General features: G+C 32.9%; 2 long non-coding RNA genes across 2 annotated transcripts; both read right to left on the bottom strand.

Annotated features, from left to right (window-relative positions):
• Positions 1-8: 8 nt before the first annotated feature.
• On the bottom strand, positions 9-10,247 carry LOC101506241 (uncharacterized). The gene is made up of 4 exons (XR_012162742.1): positions 10,120-10,247; positions 1,407-7,163; positions 1,028-1,271; positions 9-252 (listed from the first exon to the last, which is right to left on the bottom strand). It is a non-coding gene; the product is annotated as an uncharacterized lncRNA (long non-coding RNA).
• Positions 10,248-11,686: 1,439 nt separating this feature from the next.
• LOC105851528 (uncharacterized) lies at positions 11,687-14,545 on the bottom strand. The gene is made up of 3 exons (XR_001143270.3): positions 13,325-14,545; positions 12,711-12,803; positions 11,687-12,575 (listed from the first exon to the last, which is right to left on the bottom strand). It is a non-coding gene; the product is annotated as an uncharacterized lncRNA (long non-coding RNA).
• Positions 14,546-19,727: the final 5,182 nt, after the last annotated feature.

The following is a 19,727-nucleotide window of genomic DNA, read 5'->3' as shown; positions in this document are numbered from 1 at the left end:
GGCCAATCATACTATCTCAATTTCATTTCATATGAATAAAAAATTCATATTGCAAGCCACATTTTGGGTCAAGAATTATCTCGTGATTAAATTCCAAATAATCCAATCATACTATCTCAAATTCTCAATCTCTTTTCATATTGAAGGCCACTTTTACGGTCATCCAAAAAATATTATGGCAATTTCATATGAATAAAAAATTCATATTGCAAACTACATTTTGGGTCAAGAATTCATCTCGTAATTAAGTACCTGATCATCGAAACATATTATATCAGATTCATTTCATATGAATAAAAAATTCATATTGAAGGCCACATATAAGTCAAGAATTTATCTCATAGTTAAATTTGAGATCATCCAAGCATAGGGACTTTTCAATTTTTATTAACCTTCTCAATCAAGAATCATCAAGATTATACATTCTTGGATAATCAATTATAATGCTGTTGCAAACAAAAACCTACCCCAAAAGCATTTGTGTCAAACACAGTTTTGGAGACAGAGAATGTTTGCTCAATAGAAGAAGGGAATCAATAGATCAGAAACCAAAGGATAATGGGTTGAAAATGAAATAGAGAGAGATTCATATCTCTCTTTCAAATGAAGCAAATCATGGACAGCAGAAACTTGAATCCAAATAACAAAGTCGGTGACTTCGTTGCCATATTTTTACAGCACCAATTCAAATCAGAATTCTAGGGTTCGAATGACCAAGATTCATAGAGATCGGGTGTTCTTGGTTGAATTTCAAGAACAGGAACGGGAACGGAAAGCTTTATATTTTATGTATCATCATCTCTCTCTTTCTTGTGCCTATGCGATCAACTTTTTTGTTTTGGCACCAATTCAAATCAAGATTTCTAGGGTTTGAATTTCAAAAACATCGTTACCATTACCGTCAATGTCGTAACGAATAAGAAGAAAAAAAATTGATACCGATCGAATCGATTAATGCAGAGGATTGAAGATTGATAGGGAGAAAAAGAGATATCGAATTAAAGCGATAAGGGTTGAGAGCACACACCTCTGCTTTTCTTTTTCTGGTTTCGTACGCCTCTTTTTCTCGATTTCAGTCTTACGCCTCTTTTTCTCCCACCGATAAAGCAACCACAACCAGACTAGCTTTGCAGCAGTGCAGTGCATAAACAAGTGGTCATCCGACTCAGGATTGGAATTACATACAGGGAAGGTAACATCAATCATCAGACCTTTTTTCCTCAAGTTGCCGATGGTTGGAGAATATCCTGACTAGTCTCCAAAGAAAATTCCTAATGGAGTTTGGACAAACAGAGTCAAAAAAGTAAAAGAATAAATGTTGGAAAACAGAAGTAAAATAGTACAAGATCTTCTGAAATTGTAGAGATTGTGCATTTGGACTTCATAGTAAAGATAATAATAAAAACCTTTAGTGGTTCTCTGGAAGTCTTGAATCCAAGACCAATGGATTTCCATAAGCGATTTCCACATTTACCAGATCTCTTTCTCTTCCCTTTGTTCTTTGAGCCGAAAAAAACAACAGAATATGCAAATCAACATCACAATTAATATTAATATTAGTAAAGCACAAAAGCTTTCTAAGTCTGTAACACAGAAATAATAATTCAAAAAGATAGTGGCCTTCTCCATTTGTAAAGCATATAAATATATATAAAATGAATAATAATGCCATAAATGTGATTGTGAGTGGTTCCTTCTTCAGAATCACTCTCATGACTAGCTTCAACTTTTTCACTCCACTATGCGTCTACTATCAGTTCAAGCAACATAACACTGTCTGCTAAATCTTTAAAAGCAGATAAATGATTTATCAGAATTTGAACACTTTTTCATCTGCAACCAAACAGAATCCAAAGACAAACAAACAGTCTTATATCTATCATAAGATTTCACAGCAGCTTTCACATAATATTATTATAAAAATAAAAATAAAAACCCTAAATATGATAATAAAAAGAGCATTGATTAACAGAAGAGATGGAGAGAATTCAATTCATCATAGCTAATGAGTTACACCTGTTGGAGAGCATAATATGAATTACGGTAACGAGAACTTGAGAAATGTAGATAGGATTATTGATAGACTTGCTGTAAATCCACCTCTTGCCCATGCACAAGGGACAGTAGGATTCCAGAATACCTCCTCAGAAAAGGGTTGGTCAGAAGAGCGACTACAGAACATGTCCATGGCAGCAATTAAACAATACTATAGGTACGCTATTTCTAGTTTGGCATTTATCATTTTGTTAGAAGTATCATGGAAACTATGTTGTAAATCTTGGATAATGGCGCGGAGCGCCTGACCCAAAACCGATATAGCGGATTGGGGGATATCCATTATTGTGAAGACTAAAAAACAGTACACAAACCAAACATTAATTTTAACAGGATACATAAATACTCAAATAGGAAAATATACAAAATTATAGGGTAATCATACTTAATAATTATAATTAACTCTGGTCATTTGTCATTAGCATTAAAAATAAAATAAAAACCCAATATAACTTTACTAGAAATTTGAAGGAGTATAGGAAGAAACTTGAGCATGTGAATATTAACTTGACCTTTTGTGGTTCCATAAATAAACAAATATCATGAATTTATAAATTGAAAATCATTTATTCTGGAAACCAAGCAGAAGTTCAATAAATTAAACATGTTTCTAGCAGTATCCTGAATCAGAAAACAAAATAATAATAAAATTAAAAAGTTAAACCCATTGCTGCTTTGTTGCCTCCATTCTCTGCAACAAACCATCAATCTCATCTTGCATTCTCTTTTACATTTTATTGTAATTGTAATTCGAATGTTCCACAACTTTAAGTTCATCCAAGTTCCTCCTCTACGTTTCCTCGGTCTCATGTACACAGAGTTTCAAACTAACAACAAACCATTTCTATTGATCCTAACACTCCAAGCCAAGTTTAATTTATTAGACAGCCTACTAGAGATAGCAGCAAATTCACATGCAGATAAATTAAAACTCATGATCCCGGCTAAGAACAACATAATAATAAAAAGTAAAATAACATAATCCAAGAACTAAGCACTACTCACATCAAATTCAAACCCCAAATACACAAGCATAAACAAATGACGTGCATATTATAGCTAATCAAACAACCAAAATACCATTAAAAAAACTTCATAACCCAAACAAAACAATTGTGGTCATAGGAACACAATCGCTGCAATTCAAAATCTCAAAACAGAAAAATTCAAATCGATGATATATGATTTGACTTATCGGATCGATGATCCCGACAGGCATTAAATATTAATTCAACCAGAAAGCTGACATGAATTGTATAAGTATGAATAAAAATAACAATATTAGATATGAACTAAGTTGGAAATTAACCTAAACTTGAAGATGAGAAACTCCATATATGTTTTTTTTCTCTATCAAATCTGTTTTAAAATTTTAAAAACTAAAATCAATCAAATTTTTCAACCAATGCAACTTGCTAATATAGGAAAAACAATTTTCACTTACTCAGTGAATCGCTGAGTCATGAATCGTAAGAGAAATTTGATCGAAGGAAAACGATCGAAGATGAATAGGTATTCAAGAGGAAATGGAAGGAATCGATTGAAGAGGGAATCGAAAAGTATTTAACTAAATGGGAAAAGCTTCTTCAAGGTTAAAGAATGATGAATAAATCGGGAAAACGAAAATCCAAATTTGGAAAAGCTTTAATAATTTTTGAGACGAAATAGGAAGAAAAAATTTTGAGAAGAAATACTGTCGAGAAAAAAAAATTGGGATGGAAATGGGAAAGAAACCAATACGTATTGTTGCGTGAATTGATTTTGAGTGAAAAAGTGAATATTTTTTTGTTGTGAATGTTTGAGTTTTTTTGTTTAAGTTATTGATAATATATATATATATATATATATTAGATGCGTCACTTTTGCGAATTTATGTGACGAGGAAGATGTCTTAGTTACCTAAGCACATTATTTAGTCAAGGGGGAAGTAATGGAAATGAACCCAACTTCTATATCCAGTAACGTTGAATTCCATTGAATTGTGTTCAACAAGTTACCTTTATCCGGAAAAAACACTATAATAACTCCAAATAATTGCAATTAAGTTCAACACCCACATACAACAGGAAAATGTTTTGTTCTTATTTTTTTAAAATATTATTAGCAACATGAAAACATATTATTAGCAACAATATAACTCATACACAGATTGATTCCATAGTATTTGCATAAGATCAACAATTTTGGGTCCATAACCCTTCTCTTAGGACAACATTTACAAACAGATTTAATTACTCACAAACAAGCTACCTCATAAAAATTAAAAAGTATCTCAGGTTTATCTCACAACTATTTCTTTCATTCATAACTACCTCATATAACATTTGTTTTAAAACGTTTAAAAACTAATTAGCCAATTTGATTTGGCAAATCAAGAGTTAGCGAGTATGGCCAATTTAAGATTAGAACTCATATCCTTATTATAGTATTATACTGACACATCTGCAGAGTGCAAACCTAAGTAGTAAATAGTTTCGCTCCTATAGGCAAAATCTTATGTGTCCCACTTCAAACCTATAGACAAAATCTTTAATATAATGTGTAACCCAAGTACTAAATAATTTAAGGCATGCTGAATTAGGTTGACAAAAAACAGAAAACATATTGAAAAAGGGTGAGAATCTAAAGATTTTAGTTTTTAGTCCTAATATGAATGAGCAATGAGCAATCAAAGCATATAATTTTCCCTTGATCCGTAGAAATGAAAGTAAGCAAACAAAAAAAATATAATGACCACTTCACTTTTGCACATGCGACCATAAAAGTAAGAAAGCTAAAAAAAATATAATGATCACTTCACTCTTGCATATGCGACCAGGTACCGTTACTGCAGAAAGAAAATCTATTTTAGATTCAAATTTTTCATGAAATTATACCAGATTAATTTCAATTAAAAAAAAAGTAATAAAGTCATTTATATTTACGGATGAATTTCATATATTACTTTTGTTTTGGTGATTCACAAAAAGGTTTGTAGCCACTTAATGAAAGGAATCTTAAAATGCTCATAACAAAAAGAGAAAGTTGTGGATGTCTTTACAATGCCGAGCAAATCAAGTATTCATATATCAAATCCCTATATAAAAAAATCAATCCATTGATTTTCATTTCGGCTTCCTCAACTAATTCTACACTTTAACTGTTTTCCAGCTTGATCCATAATGACTATTTCGAATTTTTGTGCCATCAAAGTTATAAACCATAAGACATCAAATCAGAAATCCTATTATAAATAACAGATATATGTAATTATAAATCAAAATACCATTAAAGATTTGAAGGACTTGAATATACCAACAAAATCGAGGAATTAAGCAAAACAAGCATAACACAACATAATCAAATCCATTGAATAAACATATTTATATAACTGGGAAAAAAATATCAGTCTGTAGCATTCGCCACACAAAATGATCAATGATTAAATAATGATTCCCATTTCTAAGTTCTAAAACTAGTTCTTAGGTAGCCAAGCAACTATCCTCTTCACAATACTAAACCAACTATGTTGACAACTATAACTATATACATTATTTTTAAAAGAATTGGTTGATTACTGTTTCAACAGCTATAATGAGAGGGCATAGCTACTTTGGAAGGAAAAAACATCCAGTCTTTTGCTTAATTATTCAGTATACATATTTATTTTCTATGTGTATGCTCTATTCAACAGGCTTATTCAATAAGCTATTTAGCTCTTTAGTACACAGATGCAGTCCAGCAAAGAAAAAGATATTCTATAAAAAAACTAAAGCATAAAAAGTATGCATAAGTAGAAAACTAACAAGGTACTATTGATAAAAATAACACGAGATATGAGAGACCATGGGATCTGGTACATATTTCAAGAGAATTTCCAAAAAAATCATTTGTCATTGACTATATCAAAAATTGTGTACCTCATTACCACACTTCAAGCCTGTGCACCTAATTTTCCGTTGCAAATCAGAATCAAGCTTAGTGAGCATAGAGCCCAACCCAACGACACAACCTCTACTTCAAACTCATGTTCACAGACCGATATGTTTGCACAATGATATCATAATCAGAGGAAATATATGGTAAAATCAATACAGTGGCATGAAAATTGTATCAGCATAAGATCTATGACGCATAGGTACGGTACTAGTATCAGGTACTGGTACGAGTACGTGATATGATATTTTTTTTTATTTAAATTAAGGTATGGATACATCAACGAAAAACATTAATTTTTTTATATAATTTAACTTAGAAAGTTAAATTGTTCAATTCACAATACAAAATCAAAATAAATGTCTAACAAATCACAAATTGTGTTCGATTACAATAACAAATAAACTCAAATAAACAAATAATATTATATTAATATATAACAAAATCATGAATTTCACTTGAAATAAAATAAATAAAAACAGAATACCCACAAATATGGTACGAGTCCCAGTACCGGGTAAGCACCCAGTATGGGTACTTCACCATTTTAGAAGTACTCCATGCTTTATAGCATAAGATGCATAGGGAATGTTTCAGCCATTATTTCGTATATAAAATGTAAACAGTATCCCAATCATCTTCCACATCATTAATTAGAACAAAATATAAAATGACAATAGGTATTTACCTCTACAGACAATACCTGGACAGATGCTTTCCCCATTCTTTCAACAAATATTGAATAAAAGTCACAAACCAAAGGTAGGTGGCAGTTCACAATTTTATGGTCCGAGACTATGTAGATCAGATCAAGAAATATTGGGTAGCTGTTTTTATCAATTTTAAGGCAAACAGATTTGGTGACAATTTGGTTTGATGAAGCTGAAATGCATATATTAGTCTCTACGCATAACTCATAAGTCAATGTGATAACATGCTAATAAAGTATAATAAAGACCGAATTAAATTAAGACCATTTTACTAAAAGTAACAGTATATATTTAATTATTTATGTAACAACTCATTCATATAAAGAATGTTATACAGAAAGTTAGAGTTGATTATAAAGAATACTGACCAGTAATTCCTTTGATGAATTTGTCTCAGTAGTCTTTCATTCTTAAACTCCAAGTTCACAACACTACGCTGATCATCATCAACTCCAATTTTGCTCTGAGCATAATCAACAATAGCTATAGGAAAACATTTTCAGCACGCCAAAAGCAATGGTAAGAAAAATGAACATGTAAAAGGAAGCGAAAGGAAGATTAACCAACTAAAAAAATTCAATTCTAAGACAGTATTCAGGATAACCATTAATACTGTAATTAGAACTCTTTTTATAAATCCTTTTTGTAACCACAGAGCTCTTGCTATTGCTGTCTGCCTATAATTAGAACCCTTGGATATGATATAAAATACATCATAAACCTTTACCAAAGAGACAGTTGAGCACACAAGGGTAAAATATAACAAAATACAAAAGCTAACAAAAAAGGCATTGAAAAAAAACTGAATATGCATATGAAATTTAAGTGACATAATTTGCAACTTTAGATCGATTGTCACAGAAGACCATAATTCCAATTGCAAAACACCTATATAATAAAATTTATCAACAACAACAAACATCAAGACTTCCAACTTGCACATATCCCTTCTTCCACACGCGACGTGATCTGTGCAAATTTCAATTTTTAATTGTTAAGGTCACACTATCCATTCTGTTGCCTTCATCAATTGGCACAGTATCTTGTCCTCTGTTTCTTAGATAGTTCAATTTTTTCATCAATAAGAAAAAAAGTGTCATAGTATCGTAATAGAAAGTTCATGATCAACCCCTTCAAAGTTCAAACAGTTATTCAATACAACATATTACTAAAATAATATGGTTTGAAAACGAGCTCAAAAGAGTACGAAAGTTTGGAGCTTAGACAATTAAAAGCTAAGCATTTAACTTATATCTCAAGCCTACTACTAACAGAGTGACTTCATGGCCTCATCAACATTCTTCTTTAAACAATATGAATGAATGTATAACTGCCTCATATGTATCAAGACTGAACCCAACCCGTTTCAACTGTGACATAACAACACTGGCATCACATATCCTTCCAGCAATGCTTAAGCCATATACCAAACTTCATGTAAACAATTGCATCCGGTCAGCATCCAGAACTCAACATCTCATCAAAATATTGCATGGCTTTATCAATATTGTTCACACCACAGAATGCAGATATCAGAACAGTATAACAGCATTTCCTTTCAGCTTTGCATAACCCATCAATCAAGCAATTATATGGAACAATGTTTGGCCTATTTTTCTTCTCAGTTTTCCTCTCTGCCAGCAAACTCAAACCATCTTCTTCCCTCCCAACTTTACTAAGTTTGTCAATCAAAGTATTATACAAGACCACATCATTTATCAAATACCCTCAACGCCTGATTGATCCTCCTAGCCTTGCATATGTGATTAATAATAATCCCAAAGGTTATAACACTGGATCCGTATTTTCATTTCTTCCATCTCTGCCAATAGTTTAATGATTTTTTGAATCTCTTTGCCTTTCGAGCCCGTCAACAAGGCATTGTAAGATGTCGCTTCAATAGGACAACCCAATTTCATCACACCACCCAAGGTCATTGAGGCACAATATTGTCATCTCAATCTATCGAATTTAATGTCATATAGACTCAAAGATTAAATTTGTGTCTAAGATCATCGAGGCACAATACTGCCCATCCAATTCCAAGTTCAAATGAATAAAAAACTCATATTGAAGGCCACATGTAGGGTCAAGATCCAATTTCATATCAATAAAAAATTTATATGGCAAGCCACATTTCGGGTCAAGAATTCATCTTGTAATTAAATATCAGGTTTTTCAATCATATTATCCCAATTTCATTTCATATGAATAAAAAGTTTACATTGCAAGCCACATTTTAGGGTCAAGAATCTATCTCGTAATTAAATTTCAAGGTCATCCAAAAATGCTATCTCAATTTCTTTTCATACGGGTAAAAAAATCATATTGCAAGCCACATTTTAGGTCGAGAGTTCATCTCGTAGTTAAGTTTCGGGTCTTCCAATCATACTATCTCAATTTCATTTCATATGAATAAAAAATTCATATTGCAAGCCACATTTTTGGTCAAGAATTTTCTCGTGATTAAATTCCAAATAATCCAATCATACTATCTCAAATTCTCAATCTCTTTTCATATGAATAAAAAATTCATATTGAAGGCCACTTTTATGATCATCCAAAATATATTATGGCAATTTCATATGAATAAAAAATTCATATTGCAAACCATATTTTAGGTCAAGAATTCATCTCTTAATTAAATACCTGGTCATCGAAACATATTATATCAGATTCATTTCATATGAATAAAAAATTCATATTGAAGGCCACATATAAGTCAAGAATTTATCTCATAGTTAAATTTGAGATCATCCAAGCATAGCGACTTTTCAATTTTTATTAACCTTCTCAATCAAGAATAATCAAGAATCGTCAAGATTATACATTCTTGCAAACAAAAACCTACCCCAAAGCATTTGTGTCAAACACATTTTTGGAGACAGAGAATGTTTGCTCAATAGAAGAAGGGAATCAATAGACCAGAAACCAAAGGATAATGGGTTGAAAATGAAATAGAGAGATTCATATCTCTCTTTCAAATGAAGCAAATCATGGACAGCAGAAACTTGAATCCAAATAACAAAGTCGGTGACTTCGTTGCCATATTTTTACGGCACCAATTCAAATCAGAATTCTAGGGTTCGAATGACCAAGATTCATAGAGATCGGGTGTTCTTGGTTGAATTTCAAGAACAGGAACGGGAACGGAAAGCTTTATATTTTATGTATCATCATCTCTTTCATTCTTGTGACTATGCGATCAACTTTTTTGTTTTGGCACCAATTCAAATCAAGATTTCTAGGGTTTGAATTTCAAAAACATCATTACCATTACCGTCAATGTCGCAACGAATAAGAAGAAAAAAAATTGGCTCAAAACATCGACACCAAACACGAAGATGATACCGATCGAATCGATTAATGCAGAGGATTGAAGATTGATAGGGAGAAAAAGAGATATCGAATTTAAGCGATAAGGGTTGAGAGCACACACCTCTGCTTTTCTTTTTCTGGTTTCGGGGGAATAATTGAATTCAACACTGAAGATTCTATTTTTTCTGATTTCAGTCTTACGCCTTTTTTTCTCCCACCGATAAAGCAACCACGAACTTGGTACTGATCGAACCTATTTATAAGGTTAAAGCCGGGTTTTTTTTTTAAATCGGTTAAAAACATTAAATCTTATTTATATTTATATTTTATATAATATAATATTTATAAAAGTATTTATCCTTTCAAAAAAAAATATTGATATAACTTTTTGGGAATATTTGTAATATTTTATTGCATTCAAAATACAAATAAAGTAATATATAATGTAATTTTTATTTTTATAGTTAAAAAAAATTGTTATGACTAAAAATTTAGACAAAACTATATTGAAGGTCGTTTATCTGATTGATTTTTATTATTTGTCATTATTTTTCCACGTAGGTTCCTATATTTTTATAAAGGTTTACAATTTATTAGTAAATTTTTTTTTCTTTCTCACATAGATATTTTACCTATAAACATTTACAACTTAAATTAGCATACATCATTAATTTTTAGGAAAAATTGATAGTACGGAGGATCTTTTACAACTAAATAAAATAAAAGACCTGAATATAATTTTGCTTATAATATATTATTATAATTAAAGGATATGTAAATGTCAGGTGTTATGGTATAGTAATGAATTCTGATTGAGTGTTATTTTTATATTAATGATAATTTTATTAAATAAAATCTAACATCAAATCAAAAGTAATGACAACATAAATATAAGGCGGAGTTTCTTCAATCTACCTATAATTAGAATTATAAAAAGCATATGTAGCTAAATAGTGGCATCATGCCTAACATATAAAAAATTTAAACTATAAAAGCAAATATTAAAATTAATACAATTTCCAATAATAGAATCAACATATGAATTTTTAGTTTCAAATCGATCCAAAAAATCATAAATTCAACCAAAATAATCAAAAACAGATATTTTTTTCGATGTGTTTAGGTTGTTATATATAAGAAGGTTCGATTTAATTTTTAACTTACATAACAAACACCGAATCGAATTGAACTGCAAATATTAATTTATCAACCAATTATTTTTATTACTACTACTACAAATTTCAAGATTAATTGTGTTCCTTAGATTGAATGTAGTTAAAATTTAGTAGTTGTATTTGAAATTTCAACCATTGAAATTGTTAAGATACCTATTATCCAAAATTAAAATACCTATTGTCTAGAAGGTTGTGTTATTGTATGTCGTATTAAAATTTTTTTCTACTTATCTTCTTCTTTTGTTCATTCTCACCAACCCTATCTCCAACTAAGAAATAAATAAATCATCGTCATAATGTTAATAATATAAATAAAAATTACAAGAAATAAAAATATGTTAAATTTTAAAATAGAGAGCTACCATACTAGCTTTTTGCATTTCAAATTTAGAATATCATCTCGTATTAAAATGGCGTAGTTAATGCCAAATGTATTAAAGATTTAATTAGTTAATAGTCAGTTTTTAATTATTAGTTAGTTACTCACTTTCTATATAAGTGAAAAGTGATATAGTCATGATTTCAAAATATATATTGGATTGGTGCATAACTTTTTTTTCTGAACAGCAAGACACTCTAATTTTAAATTAAAACAAATGACTTACAACCAGAAAAGGCACCAAATATTTGTGGGATATAGCTAGGCAAGTCCTTGTGCCAATAGTTTTTGCTAACTTTGCCAACTTATGGGCCTCTCTCTACATTATTTTGTCTACCAATGAAACTGTCAGAAGCATGTCTAAAACTAAACATCAGATCATTACAATCCAATTACACTTCTATGCTTTAGATATTTTGTTCGGCTGCCAATTGAAGGCACCAGCACACACCAAGAGCTTCTGCCGTATACGAATCTGAGGCAATGCATTCTTTTCTGCAAGCTGCCAAAGAAACAACACCCATTGGATCTTTAAAAACACATCCCCACGTGGTAGGGCCATCCAGACAGCCCCCTCATCAACCTGTGCAGTAAAATTAGCAGTGACAGTTCTGATTTATGGTATGCTTTCCTGCAGAATGTCATTCCCCTGCTTGGTTAAAATTTGAGACAAAATCACAAGCACTCCTAGCCACCTCCATAAGATTTGACATTAAGTGTTTTAAACAGAATTAGATTTCTCTCATTCCAAATCTTCCAGAGTTGCACAAACCAGTTGCGATCCAAGTTTTTCCTTGCAAGTAATCTAGCTCTTCATCCAGGTTATTATCAGTCTCACTTGGTACGTGAGCTCTCAGTAGCGAGCAAACCAGACTCGCTTTGCAGCAGTGCAGTGCATAAACAAGTGGTCACCCGACTCAGGATTGGAATTCCATACAGGGAAGGTAACATCAATCATCAGACCTTTTTTCCTCAAGTTGCCGATGGTTGGATAATGTCCTGACTAGTCTCCAAAGAAAATTCCTAATGGAGTTTGGACAAACAGAGTCAAAAAAGTAAAAGAATAAATGTTGGAAAACAGAAGTAAAATAGTACATGATCTTCTGAAATTGTTGAGATTGTGCATTTGGACTTCATATTAAAGATAATAATAAAAACCTTTAGTGGTTCTCTGGAAGTCTTGAATCCAAGACCAATGGATTTCCATAAGCGATTTCCACATTTACCAGATCTCTTTCTCTTCCCTTTGTTCTTTGAGCCGAAAAAAACAACAGAATATGCAAATCAACATCACAATTAATATTAATATTAGTAAAGCACAAAAGCTTTCTAAGTCTGTAACACAGAAATAATAATTCAAAAAGATAGTGGCCTTCTCCATTTGTAAAGCATATAAATATATATAAAATGAATAATAATGCCATAAATGTGATTGTGAGTGGTTCCTTCTTCAGAATCACTCTCATGACTAGCTTCAACTTTTTCCCTCCACTCTGCATCTACTATCAGTTCAAGCAACATAACACTGTCTGCTAAATCTTTAAAAGCAGATAAATGATTTCTCAAATTTTTAACACATTTTCATCTGCCACAGCAACCAAACAGGATTCAAAGACAAACAAACAGTCTTATATCATATTTCACAACAGCTTTCACATAATATTATTAAACAAAAAAAAAGAAAATAAAAACCCTAAATATGATAATAAAAAGAGCATTGATTAACAGAAGAGAGGGAGAGAATTCAATTCATCATAGCTAATGAGTTGCACCTGTTGGAGAGCATAATATGAATTACGGTAACGAGAACTTGAGAAATGTAGATAGGATTATTGATAGACTTGTTGTAAATCCACCTCTTGCCCATGCACAAGGGACAGTAGGATTCCAGAATACCTCCTCAGAAAAGGGTTGGTCAGAAGAGCGACTACATAACATGTCCATGGCAGCAATTAAAGAATACTATAGGTACTGCTTTCTCTTCACATGATTACTATTCACTTTATGCTTGTGAAGACTAAAAAGCAGTACACAAACCAAACATTAATTTTAACAGGATACATAAATACTCAAATAGGAAAATATACAAAATTATAGGGTAATCATACTTAATAATTATAATTAACTCTGGTCATTTGTCATTAGCATTAAAAATAAAATAAAAACCCAATATAACTTTACTAGAAATTTGAAGGAGTATAGGAAGAAACTTGAGCATGTGAATATTAACTTGACCTTTTGTGGTTCCATAAATAAACAAATATCATGAATTTATAAATTGAAAATCATATATTCTGGAAACCAAACAGAAGTTCAATAAATTAAACATGTTTCTAGCAGTATCCTGAATCAGAAAACAAAATAATAATAAAATTAAAAAGTTAAACCCATTGCTGCTTTGTTGCCTCCATTCTTTGCAACAAACCATCAATCTCATCTTGCATTCTCTTTTACATTTTATTGTAATTGTAATTCGAATGTTCCACAACTTTAAGTTCATCCAAGTTCCTCCTCTATGTTTCCTCGGTCTCATGTAGACAGAGTTTCAAACTAACAACAAACCATTTCTATTGATCCTAACACTCCAAGCCAAGTTTAATTTATTAGACAACCTACTAGAGATAGCAGCAAATTCACATGCAAATAAATTAAAACTCATGATCCCCGGCTAAGAACAACATAATAATAAAAAGTAAAATAACATAATCCAAGAACTAAGCACTACTCATCAAATTGAAACCCCAGATACACAAGCATAAACAAATGACGTGCATATTATAGCTAATCAAACAACCAAAATACCATTAAAAAAACTTCATAACCCAAACAAAACAATTGTGGTCATAGGAACACAATCCCTGCAATTCAAAATCTCAAAACAGAAAAATTCAAATCGATGATATATGATTTGACTTATCAGATCGATGATCTCGACAGACATTAAATAGTAATTCAACCAGAAAGCTCACATGAATTGTATAAGTATGAACTAAAATAACAATATTAGATATGAACTAAGTTGGAAATTAACCTGAGCTTGAAGATGAGAAACTCCAAATATGTTTTTTTTCTCTATCATTATCTTTTCTCTGAATATGAAAATTGAAGAATTTCAAATCTGTTTTAAAATTTAAAAAACTAAAATCAATCAAATTTTTCAACCAATGCAACTTGCTAATATAGGAAAAACAATTTTCACTTACTCGTGAATCGCTGAGTCATGAATCGTAAGAGATTAAGGTTTCAGGTTTAGGTTTTCGCATTTCGGGTTTTGGGTTTTTGGCTCTAGGTATAGGGTTTCTAGTTTTGGGTTTAGGGTTTTGGGTTTCATGATTAGAGTTTCAAGTTTAGGGTTTCCAGTGAAGGGTTTCAGGTTAAGCGTTTCGGGTTTAGAGTTTCGGATTTAGTGTTTTGGGATTAGGGTTTCAGGTTTAGGATTTCGGTTTTAGGGTTTCGAGTTTAGATTTTTGGGTTTAGGATTTCGAGTGTAGTTTTCGAGTTTAGGTTTTCGGGTTTAGGGTTTCGGGTTTAGTGTTTCGAGTTTAGGGTTTAGGGTTTTGGGTTTAAGGTTTCGAGATTAGGGTTTTAGGTTAAGGGTTTCGGATTTCGGTTTTAGTGTTTCAGGTGTTGAATTTTGGTTTTCGGGTTTCGGGTTTAGGATTCCTGGTTTAGGATTTTGGGTTTAGGGTTTAGGGTTTCCAGTTTAGGGTTTACGGTTTAGTGTTTAGGGTTTCAAGTTTAGCATTTAGGATTTCGAGTTTAGGATTTCGAGTTTAGATTTTTGGGTTTATGATTTTGGGTTTAGGTTTTGAGTTTAGTGTTTTGGGTTTAGGGTTTAGGATTTCTGGTTTAGGATTTTGGGTTTGTGGTTTTGGATTTATGGTTTCGGATTTAGGTTTCGAGTTAAGTGTTTCGGGTTTAGGGTTTCAAGATTACGGTTTCAGGTTAAGGGTTTTGGATTTCGGGTTTAGGGTTTAGAGTTTTGGGTTTCGGGTTAGGGTTTCAGGTTTTGGGTTTCGGGTTTTGGGTTTTTGGTTCTAGGTATAGGGTTTCTAGTTTTGGGTTTAGGGTTCCGAGATAAGGATTTCAGGATTAGGGTTTCAGGTTAAGGGTTTCAGATTTCGGGTTTAGGGTTTAGGATAATTTTGGTTTGGGTTTCGGGTTTAAGGTTTCGGGTTTAGGATTTCTTGTTTAGGATTTTGAGTTTAGGGTTTCTAGATTTAGGTTTAAAGTTTCTGGTTTTGGGTTTCGTGTTTCAGATTGAGGGTATCGCGATTAAGGTGTCAAGTTTAGGGTTTTGGATTTCGGGTTTAGGGTGTCGGGTTTAGGTTTTTGGGTTTCGAGTTTAGGGTTTCAAGTTTACGGTTTCGGGTTTAGGATTTTTGGTTTAGGATTTTGGGTTAAGGGTTCAAATTTCTGGTTAAGGTTTCTGGTTTTGGGTTTCGAGTCTCGTGTTTAGGGTTTCGAGATTAAGGTTTCAGGTTTAGGGTTTCCAGTTTAGGGTTTCAGATTAAGTGTTTAACGATTAGGGTTTTAGGTTTAGGGTTTTCAAGATTAGGGTTTAGGGTTTTTGGTTCTAGGTATAATGTTTCTATTTTTGGGTTTAGGGTTTACGGTTTCATGATTAGAGTTTCATGTTTAGGGTTTCGGGTGTAGCGTTTCAGGTTTTAGGTTAAGCATTTTGTGTTTAGAGTTTCAGATTTAAAGTTTTTGGATTAGGGTTTAAGGTTTAGGATTTCGGGTTTAGGGTTTCAAGTTTAGATTTTTGGGTTTAGGATTTCGGGTTTAGGTTTCGAGTTAAGTGCTTCGGGTTTAGGGTTTCGAGATTACGGTTTCAAATTAAGGGTTTCAGATTTCAGGTTTAAGGTTTAGAGTTTTGTGTTTAGAGTCTTGGGTTTCGGGTTTTGGGTTTTTGGTTCTAGGTATACGGTTTTCTAGTTTTGGGTTTAGGGTTCAGGATTAGGTTTTCAGGTTAAGGGTTTCAGATTTCGGGTTTAGGGTTTAGGATTTAGGATTGTTTTGGTTTGGGTTTCGGGTTTAAGGTTTCGGGTTTAGGATTTTTGGTTTCGGATTCTGGGTTTAGGGTTTCGAATTTAGGGTTTATGGATTTAGGTTTAATGTTTCTGGTTTTGGGTTTCGAGTCTCGGGTTTAGGGTATCGAGTTTAAAGTTTTAGGGTTTAGGGTTTAGTGTTTAGGGTTTAGGATTTTAGGTTTAGGGTTTCACGTTTAGGGTTTTGGATTCAAGTTTAGGGTTTCGGGTTTAGAGTTTTGTGTTTCGGGTTTGAGGTTTGGGGTTTCGAGTATAGGTTTTCGCATTTTTGGTTCTAGGTATAATGTTTCTAGTTTTGGGTCTAGGGTTTAAGGTTTCATGATTAGATTTTCAGGTTTAGGGTTTCGGGTGTAGGTTTTGATATTTTGGGTTTCGTGTTTAGGGTTTCTGGTTAAGGGTTTTAGGTTTAAGGTTTCAGGTTTAGGGTTAATGATTTTGGGTTTCGAGTTTAGGGTTTCGGGTTTAGGGTTTCGAGTTTAGGATTTCTGGTTTAGGATTTTATGCTTACGGTTTTGGGTTTATGAATTTAAGTTTAAGGTTTTTCGTTTTGGGTTTCTGAATTTAAGTTTAAGGTTTCTGGTTTTGGGTTTCTGAATTTAAGTTTAAGGTTTCTGGTTTTGGGTTTCGAGTTTCGGGTTTAAGGTTTCAAGTTTAGGGTTTCGAGTCAAGGGATTCGAATTTAGGATTTCATGTTTTGGGTTTCGTGTTTACGGTTTCAGGTTAAGTGTTTCAGGGTTAGGGTTTTAGGTTTAGGGTTTCAGGTTTAGGGTTTCGAGATTCAAGTTTAGGGTTTCGGATTTAGAGTTTAAGGTTTCTGGATTTAGGTTTAAGGTTTCTGGATTTAGGTTTAAGGTTTCTGGTTTTGGGTTTCGAGTTTCGGGTTTAGGGTTTCGAGATTAAGGTTTCAGGTTTAGGGTTTCGAGTTAAGGGTTTCTAGTTAATGGTTTCGTGTTTAGGGTTTCAGATTTAGGTTTTCGGGATTAGGGTTTCAGGTTTAGGGTTTAGGGTTTAGAGTTTAGATTTTTGGGTTTAGGATTTCAGGTTTAGGTTTCGAGTTTAGGGTTTCGGGTTTGGGGTTTCGAGATTAGGGTTTTGAGATTAGGGTTTTAGGTTTAAGGTTTAGGGTTTTGGGATTCAAGTTTAGGGTTTAGAGTTTTAGGTTTATTGTTTGGGGTTTCGAAGAATTTAGGTTTTCGTGTTTCGGGTTTCGAGTTTTTGGTATAGGGTTTTTAGTTTTTGGTTTAGGGTTTAAGGGTTTAGGGTTTATCGTTTAGGGTTTAGAATTTAGGGTTTCGGGTTTTGAATTTTGGTTTTCGGTTTAGGGTTTAGGGTTTTGGCTTTAGGATTTTGGGTTTAGGGTTTTGGGTTTAAGGTTTCGAGGTTTTGGGTTTAGTGTTTCGGGTTTAAGGTTTCGGGTTTAGGGTTTCGAGATTACGGTTTCGGATTTTGGTTTTAGGGTTTCGGGTTTTGAATTTTGGTTATCGGGTGTAGGGTTTTAGGTTTATGGTTTTTGGTTTAGTGTTTCGGGTTTTAGGTTTCGAGATTAAGGTTTCGAGATTAGGGTTTTAGGTTTAAGGTTTAGGGTTTTGGGATTCAAGTTTAGGGTTTAGAGTTTTAGGTTTTAGGTTTGTTGTTTGGGGTTTCGAGTTTAGGTTTTCGTGTTTCGGGTTTCGAGTTTTTGGTATAGGGTTTTTAGTTTTTGGTTTAGGGTTTAAGGGTTTAGGGTTTATCGTTTAGGGTTTAGAGTTTTGCATTTAAGGTTTAGGGTATAGAGTTTCGGATCTAGTGATTTGGGATTAGGGTTTCAGGTTTAGGATTTCGGTTTTTGGGTTTCAAGTTTAGATTTTTGGGTTTAGGATTTCGGGTTTAGTTTTTGATTATAGGGTTTCAGGTTTAGCGTTTTGGGTTTAGTGTTTCGTGTTTCGGGTTTAGGATTTTGGGTTTAGGTATAGGGTTTCTAGTTTTGGGATTAGGGTTTCTTAAGAAGGGTTTCAGGATTAGGGTTTCAGGTTAAGGGTTTTAGATTTCGGGTTTAGGGTTTAGTATTTAGGATTTTTTTGGTTTGGGTTTCGGGTTTAGGGTTTCGGGTTTAGGATTTCTGGTTTAGGATTTGGGTTTAGGGTTTAACATTTATGGATTTAGGTTTAAAGTTTCTGGTTTTGGGTTTTGAGTTTTAGGTTGAGGATTTCGCAATTAAGGTGTCAAGTTTAGGGTTTCGAGTTTAGGGTTTCAGATTTCTGGTTTAGTGTTTAGGGTTTCTGATTTCTGGTTTAAGGTTTAGGGTTTCGGATTTCTGGTTTAGGGTTTCAGATTTCTGGTTAAGCGTTTCGGGTTTAGGGTTTAGGATTTAGGGGTTTGGGATAAGGGTTTCAGGTTTAGGGTTTCGAGTTTAGAATTTTTGGTTTAGGATTTCGGGTTTAGGTTTCGAGTTTAGGGTTTAGGTTTTAGGTTTAGTGTTTCGGGTTTAGGTTTTTGGGTTTAGAGTTTCGAGATTAGGGTTTCAGGTTAACGTTTTGGGATTTCGGTTTTAGGGTTTCGGGTTTTGAATTTTGGTTTTAGGGTTTAGGGTTTCGAGGTTTTGGGTTTAGTGTTTCGGGTTTAAGGTTTCGGGTTTAGGGTTTCGAGATTACGGTTTCGGATTTTGGTTTTAGGGTTTCGGGTTTTGAATTTTGGTTTTCGGTTTAGGGTTTAGGGTTTTGGCTTTAGGATTTTGGGTTTAGGGTTTTGGGTTTAAGGTTTCGAGGTTTTGGGTTTAGTGTTTCGGGTTTAAGGTTTCGGGTTTAGGGTTTCGAGATTACGGTTTCGGATTTTGGTTTTAGGGTTTCGGGTTTTGAATTTTGGTTTTCGGTTTAGGGTTTAGGGTTTTGGCTTTAGGATTTTGGGTTTAGGGTTTTGGGTTTAAGGTTTCGAGGTTTTGGGTTTAGTGTTTCGGGTTTAAGGTTTCGGGTTTAGGGTTTCGAGTTAACGTTTTGGGATTTCGGTTTTAGGGTTTCGGGTTTTGAATTTTGGTTTTAGGGTTTAGGGTTTCGGGTTTAGGATTCCTGGTTTAGGGTTTGAAGTTTTGGGTTCAGGGATTCGAGTTTAGGGTTTCTTCATTGTGTTTCGGGTTTAAGGTTTCGGGTTT

This window comes from Cicer arietinum, chromosome 1, assembly GCF_000331145.2.
Source record: "Cicer arietinum cultivar CDC Frontier isolate Library 1 chromosome 1, Cicar.CDCFrontier_v2.0, whole genome shotgun sequence".
Taxonomy (NCBI): Eukaryota; Viridiplantae; Streptophyta; class Magnoliopsida; order Fabales; family Fabaceae; genus Cicer; species Cicer arietinum.
This window is presented reverse-complemented; position numbering and strand designations above follow the sequence as displayed.